Genomic DNA, 21196 nt, shown 5'->3' on the forward strand with positions numbered 1-21196 from the left:
AGAGCATTTATTGATAATAGTAGTATTTTATCTCTTTGGAATTTTAAATACGATGTCGTTTTACGGCGGCGGAGGAAGGGAACGGATTCGTCAATGTCCTCGAACTTTGTAGGATCCAGAATCGAAGACGAGGACGAGAAGAAGGGATTGTTCTCGAGTCCCAGGAAAGAGAGGAATACTTCTCAGAAATGGTTGTGATGGGACAGTTGTTGTTGGTTCATTGGTTTTGTGTGTTCGATGTGGTGGCTCTTGTTATTGTTGTACAACACAATGCCCGCTTTGATCCCTCAATACGTGACGGAGGCGATAACCGGGTCGTTGACCGACCCACCGAGTGTTAAGTTGAGGAAAGAGGGCTTGACGGTGAATCATCCCGTGGTGTTCGTCCCTGGGATTGTGACCGGTGGGCTCGAGCTATGGGAAGGACACCAATGTGCTGAAGGCTTGTTTAGGAAACGTCTTTGGGGTGGAACCTTTGGGGAATTGTATAAAAGGTACCATTAACTTTTGTCCCCTTCTTTTTTTCCTTTTGTTTTCCCTTTCTAGGTTTTGCATAAAAGGTATCATTGGCCTTGGGAAGGCCACCAGTGTTCTTTTCTGATCTTGATTTAGGTTGAAAGTTATTAGAGAAAGTTCCTCAAAGCTTACTGATTTGCACAAGAAAATATTGCTTAATTGATTTCTATAGTTGAAGCCTTCTAATTGTTGCAAATGCTTTTTCCTTTTGTTTTATGTTTGATTATGGGGCATTGGAAATGCATCTCTGGTTACTCTTTTCTGCAACTTGATCACTGTCGTGCTGTGTGGATTAGAATACACTTCAATCATTGGTGTTCTGGGCAAGGAGTGGGAACCTGCTTTTTCCTCGTAACAATCTTTGCATTTGGTGTGTTTTCTAGCTAGAGCATCTCAATAGATAGTTATAAAAAACATGTGTTGGTATGGCGAATCTTATACTCTTGCGAAGAAAAATACTACTTAAACTCTCCGTAGGTCTTATTGAACTTTGTTGTTTAGAGCCAACTCAGGAGTTTCCCTGTTTTATGATATCATTACCCTTTATAAATGTTGGGTTGCTTCAAGTTTTGAAGAAGGCCAACCTGTCTTTCCAATGTGCGATGTCTATGTAGTTTCTGGCTATTTGATCGTTGAAGTAATACTGCATTCTCTTGACATCCAATTCCTTCTTGGTTTTGCTTTCTGAAGTTTTCTGATCAATGCTTCGTCTGTTTGAATATGGTTGCTATGCTGACTTTAAACTTCAACATTGTTCTTTTTTATTTAATGAAAATGCCATTAGAAGATCGGAAATTGTTCTAACTTAGACCTGTTATTGCTTTCTACCCTTATCTTTTAACTATTTGCAGAAGTTTTGTCATCCATGAAGTTTAATAAAGTTTATTTCCCCACTGCTCTTCCAATTTCATTGTAGACCATTATGCTGGGCTCAGCACATGTCACTCGATAATGAAACTGGACTGGACCCTCCGGGTATAAGGGTCAGACCAGTATCTGGATTGTGGCAGCTGATTATTTTGCAGCAGGATATTTTGTTTGGGCTGTGTTAATTGCTAATTTGGCTCAAATCGGATACGAGGAAAAAACAATGTATATGGCTGCCTATGAATGGAGGTTATCATTCCAGAACACTGAGGTATGCAATTGTATTGTTATTGCTCGCTGAAATGATGTTATCACTTAATGTCTATTTGAATAAATCAGGTCAGGGACCAAACTTTGAGCAGAATGAAAAGTAACATAGAACTCATGGTAGCAACAAATGGTGGGAAAAAGGTAGTAGTCATTCCGCACTCAATGGGTGTCCTGTACTTTCTGCACTTCATGAAATGGGTAGAAGCAACAGCTCCCATGGGTGGTGGGGGTGGATCAGATTGGTGTGCCAAGCACATAAAGGCAGTAATGAACATCGGTGGACCCTTTCTAGGTGTCCCAAAATCGGTCTCAGGACTATTTTCTGTTGAAGCCAGGGATATAGCCGTTGCCAGGTACCTCTTTGAATTATTTTTTTAACGAACAAAGATGTATTTCTTGTCTTGGTAGTGTTTGAGTTGTCATATTTCTACATTTCAAACCAATGAATTGGCCTCATATATGGTTTCCCAGAATTTCTGTTGCATTGATATAGTTTTCCCTCACGCATGTCACTCGGATCATGTGCTTGGAAAAATGTTCCTGTTATAAAGAGCTAACTTTTCTAATGCTTTGCTTTTATGGCGTCAGTTTTACAAAAATAAAGTTTTTTCATTTGATAAATCAGTAATAAATCTGACTTTTCTAATGGCTTCCATTCTGATAGTATTGTTATTAGTTCTTGAGTGAACAAAGTAAAAGGTTAGATCAATGTTAAGCTATCACTAAAATATGCATCATTGTTCAATTTGCATTACTCCCTCAACATGTGCACCCTCTGTTGTCGTTTTCTTAAGAGCAGTCATTTCAAGCAAGCAATTGTTGTAGTCAGTTTTGATTTTATATTCCTAGAACCTTGGAAATAGTTTCTTTTCATAATGGTGTTATCGTGCTTTCTAGCGTGCTGTTGCATCTTAAAACCATACCACCATGTTTCAATTCACTCTTCGTAAACATAAGGTAGTTTTGTTCAGATATGAAGAATGTGCATGTTTACTTTGTCTTGGGAGCTTGATGAAATGCTAATTGTTAAACAGGGCTTTCGCACCAGGTTTTCTGGACAAAGATGTGTTCGGTCTGCAAAATTTCCAGCATTTAATGCGGATGACCCGTACATGGGATTCCACCATGTCAATGATACCAAAAGGTGGGGACACCATCTGGGGTGGACTTGATTGGTCACCTGAAGGAGAAAGCTTTAAATGTGGCGCAAAAGAGTTGAGGAACAACAGCATCAATAGCATGGTACAAAATGCAAATATCAATTTGGAAGATAATGTGAAAAGTGTGAATTATGGGAGAATTATTTCATTTGGGAAAGATGTGGCCGAGGCGCATTCTTCCACGATCAAGAGGGTTGATTTCCAGGTACCATCCTAGCTATCATCAAATTATTTTGCTCAAGTATAAGGATCATCTCTCTAGTTTCAACACCCTCCTTCTATGTCAAATGCAAGCATGCCCTTCTGGAAAATTTTATTCATTAAAGTGCAATTCCGAGATGATGGTCATTATACATTGTGCTTTCTGCTTTTGCATGCTAGGAGATATTTGGTTTGCTAGTTTGTAGCCTGAAGTTCATATGATTATTGTTGATCAGCAGGATGCTGTGAAGAGTGTTAAGCTGCCCAACTTAACAACCAACTGTGATATATGGATCGAGTATCATGAAATAGGGAATCACCATATTAAATCAGTTGCTGATAACAAGGTTTACACAGCTGGATCAATATTAGATCTGCTTTATTTTGTTGCCCCCAAGTTGATGGCACGGGGAGGCGCTCATTTTTCGTATGGGATAGCAGATAATTTGGATGACCCGAAATATCAACACTACAAATATTGGTCAAACCCCTTAGAAATAAAGTGAGGTTTTTCGACTTCTGGGTTATTCTAGTTTTTTTTTCTGGTGCAGTAATTGTAGTTAACCATGAAGGTGTCTTTAGAGAACCCTTATATTGAATGAAATGATTCAATCATGATATAGTATCTTTTAATTTGTTGAGTTTGCTTTCTTAGCCAATGCCATAGCTTAGCTTATCTTCTTAGGATTACTAGACTTGCGGTTAACATTTGTGAGCTATTGTTGTTAGTGAATTGTCTATTTTCGACCAGATTGTTTTGCCTTTGAGTTTCCTCATTCCTCCCTTTCTCCATGTTTACTTGACAAGTGCAATATAAATTTCCAGGTTACCAAATGCTCCAGACATGGAGATCTACTCAATGTACGGAGTTGGAATCCCTACGGAAAGAGCTTACGTCTACAAATTAAATAGTGGCACCGATTGCTCTATTCCGTTTCAGATAGACACCTCAGCCGAGGGTGACAGTGAAGATTCATGTCTAAAAGGTGGTGTTTTCTCTGCTGATGGAGATGAAACAGTTCCTGTTTTAAGTGCTGGATTCATGTGTGCGAAAGGTTGGCGAGGCAAACTAGATTCAACCCTTCAGGCATCCGTACTTACATACGGGAATACAATCATGCCCCTCCGGCTAATCTTCTCGAAGGCCGAGGCACCCAAAGTGGCACTCACGTGGACATAATGGGGAATTTCGCATTGATCGAGGATGTTTTACGAATAGCAGCAGGGGCCACGGGCAAAGAACTGGGCGGAGATCATGTTTATTCCGATATCTTTAAATGGGCCGAAAGGATCAACTTGCAGCTCTAGCTTCCACCAGCACTCTGCGGAAGGTGAGCACTCAAAGGTCAATAGGTGAACTCAGTTAAGAAAATGAAACCATGAAACAATCCTGTTCCTTGCTTTAATGCCTGTGTGTTCTTCGTTCTTATAGTGACGACGGAGACGGTGCTCCCTCGCCGGCCGGCCGGTCATCTTGCCTGGGAATTGTTGTTGTGTGATTTTAGCCTCGAACAAGCCTCCATCGACCTTAGCAAATGTGGTGTTACAAAATGGCATTAGGTTATTAGTTTTTACAGGCTCCTTCAATTCCAGGAGCACAGTGATAGTCACATATAATCCTCAGATATGTTCCATTAAACTGTTTGATATGTACTTCAGTTCAGTACATAGCCCAACCTTTTGAAATAACCTTTTGATTTTTGACCTTGTATGTTAAAGAGGAAAATGATAGCCCAACCTTTATGAAATATTTTTATGAGGAAAAATTACAACCGTTTATCTGAGGCGGTGGTTAAGATATTGATGAATTTTCTTTGAGTTTATGAACATATATTAATTATAGATATGACAACTTATAAGACTTAAAATGATTTAAAATTAACAAATGTCAAAACATTAAATTATTTAATTTTAAATAATCAACATTTATTAAATATTTAAATTTGATTTATTATCACTTAAGAAAAGAAAATAGGAAGAACAATAATAATATAACACTAAATAAATTACAAACACCAAATCCACCTCAGAACAAACATAAATTTTCGACAGTGAAGGGCGGCTGAGTGTAATAAAATAGAGGGGTAAATTATAAATTTGACAATTAAATTTTACTCTATCTCCTATTATGCTCATTGTATTTTAAATATTTTCAATTTCTTCACTTAATTTAATACATTGAATTTTTTATTCACTCAATAGTTTTCTCAATAACGGCATTATAAATGAGTTTTTATATAGATATAAAATGATGTAATTTTGGTGATTCTTTTAAAAACAACATCGTTTTAAAGTTGTTAACTATTTAACGGCGAATGACAAAAAATCCAATATAACAAATTTAGTAAGAAAATTAAAAGCTTTTAAAGTTTAATAAATAATAAAAAATAATAATAACGTTTAGTGATGAAATTTATAATTTACCAAAGAAATTAAAGCTACTAGAAGAGTAGTTGGAGAGTTTCAAGGGAGGGGACATGCCTAGGTCCTCCCAACAACACAAACATTTCTTCTTTGCTGCTGCTGCTTCTTCTTCAAGCCTCATCAGATCCCATAGGTCCTTTTTCTTTACTAACTTTTTGTTTGTATATTCAAAGCTTTATCTTATCTCAACCCTACCACTACTGCTTCTTTTCTTTTTGGTTTTATCTCCTGTGTTTCCCCTTTTCCCACTTCAAATGCATCTTGGTAATGAACTCATGATGATGAAGTTGTTGGCTTTCTTGTAGAAGTTGGCAAAGTTTTTTTTGTCTCGGTAAAGTTGTTGGCTGCTGTTTGTTTATGCTCTCTTTTTTTCCTGCATTATTTTTCTTGCTTTATGCATACGTTTGTATTTAGTTGTAGGAATGGTTGATATTCATAATCATGACCTTCAAGCATTATCTTGTCCGTACAAAAGTTTCTTTTAATTTTTTAATATCCTATAGCTTTTTCTCTCTCTCTTTGTTCTTGGAATGTGATCGTTCTTGGTCGTCTCTCTTCTTTTTCCTTCACCGCAGAAGGTTATATGCTTACTTCAGCTAAAATTTGCTGATTCTGAACTTGAAGGGATTCTATTTTTCTTTTTCTTTTTTCTGATTTAAGTTTACTCTTTGTTTTGTTGATTGCTATTTTCCTCTCTCGTGCTCTCAAAACTGTCATGGTTGTTGTATTAATCCATGGAATGTGTACCTTTACTCTTTTTTCAAGTTTCAAAGTTCAAACTCTTCTTTTAACTCATTGGAATTTGTTAACCATAATAAAAATCCAAGACAAAATGAAACCTGCGAAAAAGTAAAACAAAAAATTTAAATTCTTTAAAATAAAAAAGAAATAAAAAGAAATAAAAAATATTCTTTTATATTTGATCTTGTGATTGTAATCAGTTGAGTCCTGTCGTTACACAGTTTTCTAAAGATAAATTTCCGGTCATTCCTTAATGTTAGAGATCTTTTGGTCGTTCTTCTCCCAGAATACAATAACTTAATGATCAACTATAGTAGTACATCAGTAGAGATCACATATTTTTCTTACATTTGACTATCATCGGAATACTAAGGGAGAAAAATAATATTTTCCAAGAAGTAGGGAAAATATTTTTCAACTGAAGAATACTTTTTGAATTCTAAGATATGTAAAAATGAGAGGATTGCTCAATATTTATAAGTAAATTTCGAGAGAGTTTTACTCAAACTAAAACTCTTTTAATATCTAAAAATAGATAATAATATTTTTTAAATGATTAAATCTGAGAGTTTTACTCTAACAAAAACTCTTTTAATATCTAAATTTAAACAAATTATAATATTTTTAAATTTATAATATTAAACCTAAGAGTTTTACTCCAACCAAAACTCTTTTAATATATAAATTTAAAAAAATTATAATATCTTTTAAATTTATAATATTAAACACATATTTCCTCATGAATTTAATATAAATATTAAATTCATCGATGTAATTAACTTTTTTCCCAACAATCTCTCACATGAATAAAAGTGATGATTTAATCAAAAAAACATTTTGGCTCGATGTAGTGATAGCCTTTACGATCGATAGTTGCATAGGATAGGTAGGTTTTCTCCTTTGAACTATCTCTTGTGAAAGTATATTTACTTTATTGGTTAAATAGTAGACACGAAGTCCTTAAGTTGTTTTGTCGTTTGTGTAAATGATGACATACTTCATATAACTATCATCTGACAAAAATTTAGTTATCATGAGTATGTCCCTGAAGCCATGGACATCACCTGGTTTAGAAATCCCCATTAATAGCAGCATCCACGTTCAGCTTTAGAAATCCCGTAGGGGGATGGGACCAGAAAATCTGATTTACTATCAGACTTATTGGAAATCCCATGAGGTCCATCACAAAAACATATACCATTAATTTCGAAATTCTAAGTGGCATTCACCCCGTCATATGAATTCACTGAACTTCTCTTATCAATCCAAACCTTATATAACATGATAATATATTTCATTCGAATTCTTATCAGATCTGAATATAAGAATATTATATATACAAATAATTCGAATGCATCACATAAATTCTGAGTACAATATATATACATATTTACATAACGTTTTTCGAGCAAAATACCAGAAAACTAATAATCGTAAAACAATAAATCTCGCAATAAACAAAGAAAATGACACCCAATAAAAAAACTCACAAACCAAATATAACACCCTATAGGGACACACCTTGACAAAATCAAACAACGATAATCATATTCCAAATATTATGCAAATACTCATAGACCCATACACCTTACAGACCATTCAAAGTGGGGCTCGACACAAAGGAAAAGGCCATTGAATTTGAAGTGACATTCACTATGTCGAGTGAATACATTGAACTATCAATCAAGACTCAATATAACATGATAACATATTTCACTCGAACACTAATCTGATCCTAATGTAAAAAAATTAAATATAAAAATAATTCAAATGCATTGCATAAATTCCAAGTCCGATATATCAACATATTTCACACAACATTTTCTGAACAAAATATCAGATAATCATTAATCGTAAAATATTCATGCGCGCAATAAATAAAGAAAATTTTAATTAATCAGATAACTCACAAACAAAATATAACACCCTATAAATACACACCGTGACAAAATATTCTAGCAGCAACCAACAATTCTCAATCTTTAAAGTGTAAAATCACAATTCACATCATATCCCGAAACAACAATAAAAAACATATTCCAAATTAAACATTAATAATCAGAGTCTGAATACTATGCACGATCATGCACACATACAACTTATTGTTCGAAGAGTAAAGTCCGAGAACCACTCTAATTATAACACACTATCCGAAGTGTGGTCCCCCAAAAAGGCATATGCCCCTGAATATGAAGTTACATTCACCCTATAGAGTGAATACACTAAAACTTCTGTATCAACCCCAACCCAATATAAATTGATAACATTTTTCATCTAAATGGAAGAATATTACATATACAAATAATACAAATGCACCGCATAAATTCTATGTCTGAAATATAAAAAATATTTCACATAACATTTTCCAAACAAAAAAAAACAGTCATGCTTATAATAAACAAAAAAAATGTCAGTCAATTACATAACTCAGAAACAAAATACAACACCCTAGAGAGATACACCGTGAGAAAATATTATAACAACGACCAACGATTTGCACAATATCTTTAAAAAGCATAAAATCAAAATTCATATCATAGTCCATATCAACCAATAATAATCATAATCCAAATCAAACATTAATCAGTCCTAATATTATGCAAATGATCATGCACCCATACGACTTACGCATCGTTCGAAGAGTAAGTTTTCAGAACCACTCGAACTCCAATAGACCATCCGAAGTAGGATTCACTACAAAAGCATAAACCCCTGAATTCGAAGTGAATTTCACCCCATCGAATAAATACACGAAACTTCCCCTATCAATCTCAACCCAATAAAACATTATAACAAATTTCATCTGAGTGTAAGCATATTACCTATACAAATAATCCAAATACATCACATAAATTCTAAGTCTAATATATCAATTATTTCACGTAGCATTTTTCGAACAAAATACCAAACAACAAATAATCGCAAAACAATCATGATCGTAATAAACAGTGAAAATGTAAGTCAATCAGAAACCTCACAAACAAAGTATAACATCCTATAGTGACACACCTTGACAAAAAGATTCACACGATGTCTTTAAAGTGCATAAAGTCACAATTCACATCATAGATCGAATCAAACAATGATAATCACAATTTGTATATTATGTAAATGATAATGCACCCATACACCTTTCACAACGTCCGAAACGTATGTTCCATAGAACCACTAACTATAACACACCACCCGAAATAGGGTCTGCCACAAAGACAAAGGCCACTTAATTCGAAGTGACATTCAACGCATCAAGTGAATACACTAAACTTCCCCTATCAATCCAAACCCAATATAACATGATAAAATATTTCATTCGAATTTTGATCTAATCCAAATGTAAAATATTACATATACAAATAATCTAAATGCATCGCATAAATTCTAAATCTGATATATCTTAACATATTTCACATAACACTTTTCAAACAACAAATAATAATAATAATCTAAAACAAGCAATAATAATCATTGTTCGAGTGTTATGCAAATAATCATGCACCCTTACACCTTACAAATCATCCGAAGTTGGGTCTGCCACAAAGGCTGAGGCCACTTAATCCAAAGTGACATCCTTATATAACTTGACAACATATATAATCAGAATTCTAATTTTATCCGAATGTAAGAATATAATATATATAAATAATCCAATGCATTGCCTAATTTCTAAGTTCGATATATCAACATTTCACAAGACATTTTCCAAACAAAATACCATACAATCAATAATCTCAAAACAACTATGCTCACAATAAACAAAGAAAATGTCAATCAATCAGATAACTAACAAAAACAATATTGCACCGTACAGAGAGACACATTGAATCAAACATTATACAAATCACATTTTAATTCACATCATCTAACACATCGTGTCTTTAAAATCTATAAAGTCACAATTCACATCATAATCTGAATCAAACAATGATAATCATTATCCAAATCTAACATTAATAATCCGAGTTTGAATTATATAATTTAATTTAAGAATATATTATCCAAATCAAAAAATGATAATTATTATCCAAATCAAACAATGATAATTTAAATTAATTTCATTTAAGAATATATTAATATAATTTAAATTAATATATTCTTATGATACTTTATAATTTATAATTTAAATATTATTATTATATTAATAAATTATATAAATATTTTTATTTAAGAATAAATTAATAAATCAGAGTTTGAAAACCAATCAGTAAGGTAAACAAATCAAATCATTATAAGCAACGTACCATTGTTCCCTTGTTTCAAGTATATCTCTAATTTGAAACATCTTCACTGCTCAAGACAAGTTGACTGCGTACGGATTGGAGCTCCTAAGATGCAAAAGGAATTTAGTAAGTAAATTTTCTAAGCTACTTTTCCAAACTTATACAATTAAAACAGTCGAAGAACTATGTGGCCCATCATAATACATCTGAAAAAGCTATACCTTGTGCAGGTTTGAGTTTTAAGCCTCTGCTACAAATGCTAGTTTTTGCTTTAACTGGACAGACAACAATTTCTCATTGTGGAGGGGTGATTCTAGTTCTTCTTTCTCTGCCTTGAGCATTGCTAGAGTGTGTTCGTCAGTCTCCTCACCTTTGGATTTCTGCATGCACTCAATACTTAAGTGAAATAAATAAACCAAACGATACAGAAAATGTGAATCTGAACACATTAAATCTTCAATGGCATATATATAAAACAGAAGCATTCAAGACATACTCAAAGTATGTGTTTTGTATCAGAGGATTTCAAGTTCAACCATAGATTTTCAATTAAGCTTAAATGGAATTGATATTGAATACAGATTTCGAATCTCGAGTGTTCTCCTTGCCAGGGTTAGGCAATGAACTACATTTACTGTCCCATACTTGACAGTAATGCATAACTATTTTCACTTAAAAAATAATGCTAAACCATTGAAACATAAGAAAGTTTCGAACTTCAAATTTGGCCATCAATGCAACTATTAGATATAGGTTCACATCACTATCTCAGAAAGAATCTTAGTCAATATAGTCTATGATTTCATGCAAATGCATAACTAAACTTTTTTCGATAAGAAAGGGATGCCTCATTAAAACCCACTTCATATCCATTGAAATACAAGAAGGTATCTCAATAAACATAGAAAGAAGGAAAAGAGTGTCTCAAATGTATAACTAAACTAAAGACTAATTTACACAATTCAATCTATTTATATAACAATAGAACTAGAAGCTCAACAGGAAAGAGAAATTATTTAGTAAGAAGTAAGTATGTAACGTATCCCGGTGGTGGATCAAAGCTGAGCTTTGACCCTCGTCGCCTACTTGCGGTGAGGGGGTGTTTTGTACATTCTAGTTATACCTGACGTCCATTACGTCCATAGGATTATAGAAGAAAAAGACATCATTTTTCGGCTATAGATCGTCTCCATTTATAGGTTTCTAGAAATATCGTTAAATGATACTAACATTTACGATAAACTATTTACTTAATCAGACATTGTTGACAAAAGTTTTTCTTATGAAAGAACATTTGAAAGGATATTTCTGGTGATAATAGAACCATACATTGTTTGAAACTTAGATTCCTGCAAACAAAATTCTGTCAACACAAATAAAAAATATAACAAAAAAGGGTCCAATTATAACTCACCATTTGTTGAAGAAGATTTTGCATCTATAAAAATCAAAGAAATCGTTATCAAACACATAGAGGAAATTAGCAAACCAAGGCAACTTATTATTGATTTACATCCATAAGAGAGTATTATCCGACAAGGACAATCTTAACAGTTCAAAATGAATCAAAATCGACAGTGATTATGCCACCATGGTACTAGCATAAACATCATACTTTAAAAGTAGTTCTTTAATCTTACAAAGAAAAGGTTAGGAACTCACACAAACAGTAAAATCAACAGTATTTTGCTTTGACTTGCCCGAATTATAACCATCCTGAAAAAAAGTGTAACAGTCAGCTTTCATATTACATATCATTAGTCGATCAAATCCTCAACTACCTAGAAACTTTACTCCTCTAACGAAATTTACACAAACAATCAAGTTTTTACGAATTTGGGCAAAAACTGCATAGGAACTATGAAAAATCTCAAAAAGAACAAGCAATTGCATGCCATTAATTAAGATTTCAATCTAAAAGTACATTAAGACTGATAACAAAGCCCATATATTAAGCCCTCAACGCCAGTATTTCAAGCACAAACAATTTTAATCATCAAAAAACAAATATATAATAATTTATAGTTTATAATTTATAGTTTCAATATTAATATTAATATTATAATTTTGATAAATTATATATATCATTTAATTTCATTTAAGAATAAATTAATAAATCAAAGTTTGAAAACCATTCAATAAGGGAAACAAATCAAAACACTATAAGCAATGTACGAAAAATGCTTTATAAAAATATTTTAAATAATATTAGAATAATCTAAATTAATTTAATTTAAGAATTTATTAATATAATTTTATAGAATATGATTGGAAATGTCAGCTTCAAAATATGTGATTTTGTTGATTTATAGCTTATTTGAAACGCAAAAACATTAGTACTTCCTTACTAGTAGAAGTAACATTTTACCTGGCTTGTACATGCAACAAAATTGCCACTTAGATTCCAAGGAGTTATCTGCAGCTCCAATTCAATGTTTGATGCAGTAGCAAGAGTTGACTCGTAGCACTGGTTAGAGTTGTTAGTTGTGTGATTCCTAAATGTTTAAGTCGATACATACCAGCTTGCATGCTTTCATAGGCACACACCTGTACAAGATTGAGAAAAGAAAAAAACAAGATAGATGAAATATGTGTAAACACATGCATTTCTAACCTCATAGTCTTTATATATTTTCTCTAAATATTACACATATCAAGGATCAAGATAGGATAGAAACAAAGCATCTTGTTTTTCATTTCTTTTGTCTAATATATGAAGCAAAAACATATTCATTTGATATATGCAGAATAAATAAATAAATAAATAAAGGGATAGAAATAAAAAACGGTACTTAATGATCTAGCCCTTTGTATTACCACCCAAACTTTCCTTCAGAAAATGGTACTCCGGCATGGAATAATATGGTATCTCTTCCTTCATATTGTTGACCATGTGAGAAGCCTGTGAGGAAAAAAAAAGCATAAACAACAAGAAAGCTTGCTGCAAAATATTGAACATGTAAATTCTCGCCAGTAATACCTTCACAATAGGAGTTATAAACTTAACCATGAATGATTTTACTTTCAACAGTGATGGTCAAAAGGAGTGAATAAAACTGATCACCAAACCCTTGATATAATTTAAATTAGTATATTCTTATAATATTTTATAATCTATAGTTTAAATATTATTATTATATTTATAAATTATACAAATAATTTAAATTAAGAATAAATTAATAAAATTATACCTTGTACATGTCTGCGTTAAGCCTCTGCATATGCTAGTTCTTGCTTTAGCTGGACAAACAACCATTTCTCATTGTGAAGTGGTGATTCTAGTCTTCTTTCTCTGCCTTAAGCATTGCTATAGTGTGCTCGCCAGTCTCCTCACCTTTGGATTTCTGCATTAAATCTTCAATGTCAGATATATTATTTCATGCAGCCCCACCCTTGGCAATGCAGGAGGGTAGGGGTGCAAGAAAGAAGTCGATCAATATAATAAAAAAAGGGTATTGTTGCTTACTTGAGAACAAGAATTCCATGCCTTAAAGATCTTTCTAGTTAGAACCATTGGCTCAAGTAAGAAAGAAATATCAACTACCGTTGAGCAAAATAGTATCTCCATCTGTAAACAAATCATCCATATTCATAAAAATTGCCACTACTTCATTTGCTTATTTATTCCAAGTTTCAAACAAAAAAGAAAGATAATTTTTAAGGCTAAACCTATGTTCCTGGATTCAAGGATAGTTACCTTTGTAGATTTAAACATAAACTGGACAGGACAGTTAAGGTAAACCAGTGAACCCTTGGTTAGTCCATGAGAACACCAGATAGTTTCACATGTCTTCCATGGATACACCATTTGTTTCATAGTAAAACCTTGAAGCTGTATCAATATCAGGTAAACAAACCCTTGTATAAAAGTAAAATATAATCCATATTTGAAACGTTTCAAAGATTTTAAGTAAAAAAAAAACCAAAATTAAAAGGAACAAAATATGAGAAATTATGAAGAATAAACCTGAATTGAAAGCCTATTATAAACATATTCATGCAATAAAAAAATAACACATCGATTGTCACATTAAAAAAATAATTTGAATAAAAAAGGCAGAGTTAACTGAAGAAAGCAAATTGAATCACTAGACCAAAGGCATCAACATGTGAAAACAATGAAAATGGAAGTACATAGAAACTATTTTTACAAACAAATAATACAATGTCCTAAATTTTATTTTTCGTATTTTTTCTTACTAAGCAAACACATAGAAATGAAACAAAAGAGAAACCAAACAAGGCATAAATGAAAGGGAATTGGTCACATGCAGAACTGAGAAACCTTTGCAAATGAAATAACGGGTTCAAAACAACACTAACATGTAATCAGAAAAGAAAACGCAAATGTCAACAATTTATTAGATTTTGGTAAAAAAAAATCCCTAATCTGTAATCAGAATATAAATCAAATTTTTAAAAAACCCAGAAAAAATTCATCACAAAATATAATCTAACAAAAGAATAAATTAAAAGAAAAACGTAACAGATACAAGAATTGGGTAAAAGAAACTAACTTGAGAATCTAAAGAATTGATTGACATAATCAATGGGCAAGTTTCTTAAATGGGTGATAGGTAGTGCTCAGTTTTTATTTTTATAGATGGGATTTCAACCATTGGCTTAGGATAAAAGGGTAATTATACCTAAATTCTTATGATATTTATAATTTTATTATATTTATAAACTATATAACCAATATAATTTAAGAATAAATTAATTTAATTTAAAAATAATTTATATAAAAATATTTAAATAATATTAGAATAATTTAAATTATTTATATTAAGAACATATTAATATAATTTAAATCTATAATTTAAATATCAATATTATTATATAGGGCATGATCTAATTACTGTGTAAAACTCTTTTAGTTTATATCATTTTAAGACCATTAGATGGGAGAAATTAAAGAGTGAAATTAATCGTGGAAAATGAAAGATATTCAATAAAAAATGAATTAATCTCAATCTTTGATTTATCTCAATCAAATGGCTCTAAAAATGTGAAAACTAAAAGAGTTTTACATAGTATAAATGGATCCTAATCATTATTATATTTAAAAAATATATAAATAAATTAATTTAATTTAAGAATAAATTATATAAAAATATTATAATAATTTAAATCAATTTAATTTAATAATATATTAATATAATTTAAAATTATAATTTAAATATTAATATTATTATATGGGGGCAAAATCCAATTATAGTGTGTAAAACTCTTTAATTTTACATCATTTTAAGACCATTGAATGAAAGAAATTAAAGACTAAGATTAACCATGGAAAATGAACAGATATTCACTAAAAAATGAATTAATCTCAACCTTTGACTTCTCTCAATCTAATGAGACTAAAAAGATGCAAACCTAAAAGAGTTTTACACAATATAAGTGGATCCTAATCCTTATTATATTTATAAATTAATTAATTTAAATAAAGAATAAATTAATTTAATTTATGATATTTTAATTTAAATAAATAATATTATAGTATATGTCGAGGATTTTCCTAATGTGAATGAAAAAGCAAAAATGCATAAGGACAATAGATTTTGACACTTACATTTTCTTCAACTATGAGAGCTGAGAAACAGAGAACCAATTTGTAGCTCGATTCACAAAGATTCCTTTTCTTCTGCCTATTGATTTCTTCTCTTGTAGGATATTCCTTGTTGTGAACTGGAAAATGTCTACAAATGAAGCAATAACTTAATGAAATTTCCATGAGCATGAAAAGGTGAAGTTTGTAAAGAAACTAGAATAAACTGGATGAAACTTCAACATACCCTCTTAAAACACTCTTTTTTCTACTTCCTTGAGATTATGACTCTTCATTAGGCAACTTAGAAGAAGCATGGAGAGGGCACAACATTACAAAGTTATCCTATTGTGATCCAAAATAAATATACACTCGTTAACAAGGAACGTAGTCTTTAACTTCCCAAAAAATCATATGAAATCCAGAAAACTGCCCAATTTGTATCGCTTACAGTATCCCACTGGCATAGTGAGACTAATTTTGCACAGGGAACATGGAAACTCTTACGACAACACTTTTTGAAACAGCCAAACGCATCACCTTTGAGTCCGCAACAGGAGCATTTTATTTTTCGACTTCTGGAGTTCATTTTCAAAATAAACATTAGGAGCCCTGAAAAAAATAACATTATTATATATTAAAATTATCGAAACTATACCGAAAGAGCATATTCGGTTATGAACACTTTTACCATTCACTGCAGTTCTTGTGCGAATGTATGACCTTAGAGCCACCATTGTAATCTTGAGGTACAAGTCTGCCTTCATAGTAATTAACCATCTCTCCTGTAGCCTGCAATTTTATATAGCAAATAAACTTCATCAATTTGATTGAAAAGATGGGCAATTTTAGTCATATCATAGACTTTACAGGAAATACTAAACCTCAAAGTCTTCTATTGAAAGACAAAAAACATTGTGTTTTGTTTGTAATAGTCTCACATTTACACAAGGTCGCTTCATTTGCTAAAGGCAACTTATTTACTGTTGAACCATGACCATATGAAATTCCAACAGTGGGACTCCCATTAACCTTTCCATTTAGTCTTTCTAAAGCCATATTACTATTTCCTTGCTGCTATTGATCTTCAGCCAACACACTTTTTGTGTCACCACGAAAAGAAACTTTCATCTTTTTCTTACAACTTAAGGTTTTTTCACTTTTCAAACTTGTAGTCAACTTTACTGCCCAAGCACATTTAATTGATCATTTTCTAACCTGTTTGGCACCACTTTCATGAGCCAGGGGAGTGGAGTGGGAAATGAGGACTTCTGTTTAATCATATTTTCATTTGTCGGACTTCATTAGATAAAAGAACTTATTACTGCCAGTGCAAAGATATATAAAAGAGCTCATTAACTATTAACATCAGATCAAAAGACAAATGATGAAGACTTAATTAGATAACATCAGTCTCCTCACCTTTGGATTTCTGCATTAAATCTTCAATGTCAGATATATTATTTCATGCAGCCCCACCCCTAGCAATGCAGGAGGGTAGGGGTGCAAGAAAGAAGTCAATCAATATAATAAAAAAAGGGTATTGTTGCTTACTTGAGAACAAGAATTTCATGCCTTAAAGATCTTTCTAGTTAGAACCATTGGCTCAAGTAAGAAAAAAATATCAACTACCGTTGAGAAAAATAGTATCTCCATCTGTAAACAAATCATCCATATTCATAAAAATTGCCACTACTTCATTTGCTTATTTATTCCAAGTTTCAAACAAAAAAGAAAGAGAATTTTTAAGGCTAAACCTATGTTGTTCCTGGATTCAAGGATAGTTACCTTTGTAGATTTAAACATAAATTGGACAGGACAATTAAGGTAAACCAGTGAACCCTTGGTTAGTCCATTAGAACACCAGATAGTTTCACATGTCTTCCATGGATACACCATTTGTTTCATAGTAAACCCTTGAAGCTGTATCAATATCAGGTAAACAAACCCTTGTATAAAAGTAAAATATCATCCATATTTGAAACGTTTCAAAGATTTTAAGTCAATAAAAAACCAAAATTAAAAGGAACAAAATATGAGAAATTAAATGTCAACAATTTATTAGATTTAGGTAAAAAATATCCTTAATCTGTAATCAGAATATAAATCAAATTTTTAAAAAACCCAGAAAAAATTCATCACAAAATATAATCTAACAAAAGTATAAATTAAAAGAAAAACGTAACAGATACAAGAATTGGGTAAAAGAAACTAACTTGAGAATCTAAAGAATTGATTGACATAATCAATGGGCAAGTTTCTTAAATGGGTGATAGGTAGTGCTCAGTTTTTATTTTTATAGATGGGATTTCAACCGTTGGCTTAGGATAAAAGGGTAATTATACCTAAATTCTTATGATATTTATAATATTATTATATTTATAAACTATATAACCAATATAATTTAAAAATAAATTAATTTAATTTAAAAATAAATTATATAAAAATATTTAAATAATATTAGAATAATTTAAATTATTTATGTTAAGAACATATTAATATAATTTAAATATTAATATTATTATATAGGGCATGATCTAATTATACCGTGTGAAACTCTTTTAGTTTATACCATTTTAAGACCAGTAGATGGGAGAAATTAAAGAGTGAAATTAATCGTGAAAAATGAAAAGATATTCACTAAAAAACGAATTAATCTCAATCTTTGATTTATCTTAATCCAATGGCTCTAAAAATGTGTAAAACTAAAAGAGTTTTACATAGTATAAATGGATCCTAATCCTTATTATATTTAAAAATTATATAAATTAATTAATTTAATTTAAGAATAAATTATATAAAAATATTATAATAATATTATAATAATTTAAATCAATTTAATTTAAGAATATACTAATATAATTTAAAATTGTAATTTAAATATTAATATTATTATATGGGGGCAAAATCCAATTATAGTGTGTAAAACTCTTTAATTTTATATCATTTTAGGACCATTTGATGAAAGAAATTAAAGACTAAGATTAACCATGGAAAATGAACAGATATTCACTAAAAAACGAATTAATCTCAACCTTTGATTTCTCTCAATCCAATGAGACTAAAAAGATGCAAACCTAAAAGAGTTTTACACAATATAAGTGGATCCTAATTTTTATTATATTTATAAATTAATTAATTTAAATTAAGAATAAATTAATTTAATTTATAATATTTTAATTTAAATAAATAATATTATAGTAAATATCGAGGATTTTCCTAATGTGAATGAAAAAGCAAAAATGCATAAGGACAATAGATTGTGACACTTACATTTTCTTCAACTATGATAGCTGAGAAAAAGAGAACCAATTTGTCGCGCGATTCACAAAGATTCCTTTTCTTCTGCCTATTGACTTCTTCGCTTGTAGGATATTCCTTGTTGTGAACTGGCAAATGTCTACAAATGAAGCAATAACTTAATGAAATTTCCATGAGCATGAAAAGGTGAAGTTTGTAAAGAAACTAGAATAAACTGGATGAAACTTCAGCATACCCTCTTAAAATACTTGTTTTTCTACTTCCTTGAGATTCTGACTCTTCATTAGGCAACTTAGAAGAAGAATGGAGAGGGCACAACATTACAAAGTTATCCTATTATGATCCAAAATAAATATACACTCGTTAACAAGGAACGTAGTCTTTAACTTCCCAAAAAATCATATGAAGTCCAGAAAACTGTCCAATTTGTATCACTTACAGTATCCCACCGACATTATGAGACTAATTTTGCACAGGGAACATGAAAACTCTTACGACAACTCTTTTCGAAACAGCCAAACGATGCACCTTTGAGTTCGCAACAGGAGCATTTTATTTTTCGACTTCTGGAGTTCATTTTCAAAATAACATTATTATATATTAAAATTATCGAAACTGTACCGAAAGAGCATATTCGGTTATGAACACTTTTACCATTCACTGCAGTTCTTGTGCGAATGTATGACCTTAGAGCCACCATTGTAATCTTGAGGTACAGGTCTGCCTTCATAGTAATTAACCATCTCTCCTGTAGCCTGCAATTTTATATAGCAAATAAACTTCAACAATTTGATTGAAAAGATGGGCAATTTTAGTCATATCATAGACTTTACAGGAAATACTAAACCTCAAAGTCTTCTATTGAAAGACAAAAAACATTGTGTTTTATTTGTAATGGTTTCACATTTACACAAGGTCGCTTCATTTGCTAAAGGCAACTTATTTACTGTTGAACCATGACCATCTGAAATTCCAACAGTGGGACTCCCATTAACCTTTTCATTTAGTCTTTCTAAAGCCATATTACTATTTCCTTGCTGCTGTTGATCTTCAGCCAACACACTTTTTGTGTCACCGCTAAAAGAAACTTTCATCTTTTCTTACAACTTGAGGTTTTTTCACTTTTCAAACTTGTAGTCAACTTTACTGCCCAAGCACATTTAATTGATCCTTTTCTAACCTATTTTGCACCACTTTCATGAGCCAAGGGAGTGGAGTGGGAAATGAGGACTTCTGTTTAATCATATTTTCATTTGTCGGACTTCATTAGATAAAAGAACCTACTACTGCCAGTGCAAAGATAGATAAAAAAGCTCATTAACTATTAACATCAGATCAAAAGACAAATGATGAAGACTTAATTAGATAACTCAAACCTGCCACTTAGGATTACTAAAGCATACGGAACGGTCTTTTCAAACTTTGAGCAGCTATTTTTCTTCCATTATGTGTTACAAGGCATTTTTCAGTATTTAAACCGTCGAGTTGCATTGCTTTCTAAAATTTCCCACAAAATCATAAAACCATCTCTAACTATTACAAGTAAGAGTCAAGGGTACTTGAAAAACGGCATCTCCTCGGAACTTAAATTTTAAACGAAAATTAACAGAATGAGAAAGTAAGAGTACCTTTTACTTTCAGTTGTTGGCTGAGGAAGTATGGACATAACAGCCCTATCAGCTAAAACTTCAATTGGATATCCTAAACAAGATTGTCAATCTAGTTTGATATATCAATAAAGTAAGACATGGTACCACAAAGTAAACTTCAAGAATTCTCAGAATGACTGCAACAGAACTAACACATTAACAATATACCCTGTAATCAAGGATAGTATTAAGGTCACAGAGCTTTCTGTTTTTCAAATAAACGGTCAACTCTGAAGTTTGGCATTATAGGTTTCAAAGGAGCCATTAGGAAACTCCAAATGAATCATGTAGCATCCTTTATTCATTTAAGAGGATTTTGTAGTTAAGAAGAGCATAATGATG

The 21196-nt window shown here is 31.4% G+C and overlaps 1 pseudogene; it reads left to right on the forward strand.

Annotated features, from left to right (window-relative positions):
* The first annotated feature begins 76 nt into the window (after nt 1-76).
* Nucleotides 77-16408, forward strand: LOC120148716 (annotated as a pseudogene).
* Nucleotides 16409-21196: the final 4788 nt, after the last annotated feature.

Source organism: Hibiscus syriacus, unplaced genomic scaffold (assembly GCF_006381635.1).
Source record: "Hibiscus syriacus cultivar Baekdansim isolate YM2019G1 unplaced genomic scaffold, ASM638163v2 tig00110985_pilon, whole genome shotgun sequence".
Lineage (NCBI taxonomy): Eukaryota > Viridiplantae > Streptophyta > Magnoliopsida > Malvales > Malvaceae > Hibiscus > Hibiscus syriacus.